The 1210-nt window shown below is 51.2% G+C and overlaps 1 protein-coding gene across 5 annotated transcripts in view; it reads right to left on the reverse strand.

Moving 5' to 3' along the window:
- STRADA (STE20 related adaptor alpha) overlaps positions 1-1210 on the reverse strand; it is a 28229-nt gene that overhangs the window by 5641 nt on the left and 21378 nt on the right. The window lies entirely within an intron of this gene.

A 1210-nucleotide genomic window follows, 5' to 3' on the forward strand; every position in this document is an offset into this window, starting at 1 on the left:
GGGGGGGTTCTCCCCAACGATGGACGGGCGTTTTCTTAAATCTTAAATTCTCGGGGAAAGGATGTCTAGAGAGAGGTGCCTGTGGACAAAGAAGAAGGGGAGGCCATCTCTTAGGATTTAGGTCCTGCTCGCAAGATCCCAAAAGATCAAGGAGCACAGACCAAAGAGCCCTGCTATTTCCAAATGGTGTGGGAACCACAGCTACCCAGAGGTCCTGCGAAGGACCAGCACTGTCAAATGCTCAGCCGTCCTACCGCACCCTCACCGCCCAGCAGAAGCATCTACTCAGGCTGCAATGGAATGTGAAAGCCAATCACTAGGTGTGGATGCCTCTGAGCTCCTGAATGCTGCTGCTCGGGGCAGACTAAGAACTCATTTGTCAACTTCATAGGTTCAGATTCTTAGGCTCCTAAGTCTCTAGGACTTAGGGACTGTCTTGTTTGTTTTCAGCTCCTTTCGTCAGATGAGCATCTATTGGATGTGGAAAAGTCGTCTGTGGCCAGTTCACGTGTCATATGGTGTACTCGTAAACATAACCTCTATCCAGGCAAGGCTCCTGGCTCAGCACCAGTCCAGGGTAAGCTGTGACTGTCCTAGCTAGGAGCGGCTTGAACTACCACCAAGGAAGTAGCTGAGCTAACGCGGAGTGCTACAGCATCGCAGAGCACCCCCCACCAGGCACCTGACCAGCACTGCAACTCAGGGAAGTCCATGGAGCCACTGTCATCTCCATCGTTCTGTAACACAACCGAGAGTCAGGGAGACTAAGTGACTTGCTAAAAATCAGACAGGACTCGGGCCCAATCCAATGAGGTTAACATGCCAGTGTTTACAGCATGTATGCATTCAAATGACCGATGCTGCAGATGGAGGAAAGAAAAAAACCAAAAACACAGAAGCCAGGCTCTGCCTCCCTCACTTCTGACACTGACAGTAAGAGAAACCTGGTTGTCATGAGTTGAATTATATCCCCTAACGTGTGTGTCAACTCCACTGCATCACCTGTGTTCTTAAAAGAGAGGAAACAAATGGGGGATCTGACTCCTCCCAAGAAAGAGGAGCCAGGCATGGAGAGCATCCTTTGGGCAGGAGGCCCCTGTGCTAAGAACCCCGTAGGCTCAGGCGAAGACTGCGGCCAAGACAAATGAAGACCTCCAAGGATTGCTGAGGCCACAGATGTTGGAAGAAGACAAGGATCACCCTCCCCCCC

The sequence above is a fragment of the Echinops telfairi genome, unplaced genomic scaffold, assembly GCF_000313985.2.
Source record: "Echinops telfairi isolate 266 unplaced genomic scaffold, ASM31398v2 ScPeMD7_7458;HRSCAF=8496, whole genome shotgun sequence".
Classification (NCBI taxonomy): Eukaryota; Metazoa; Chordata; class Mammalia; order Afrosoricida; family Tenrecidae; genus Echinops; species Echinops telfairi.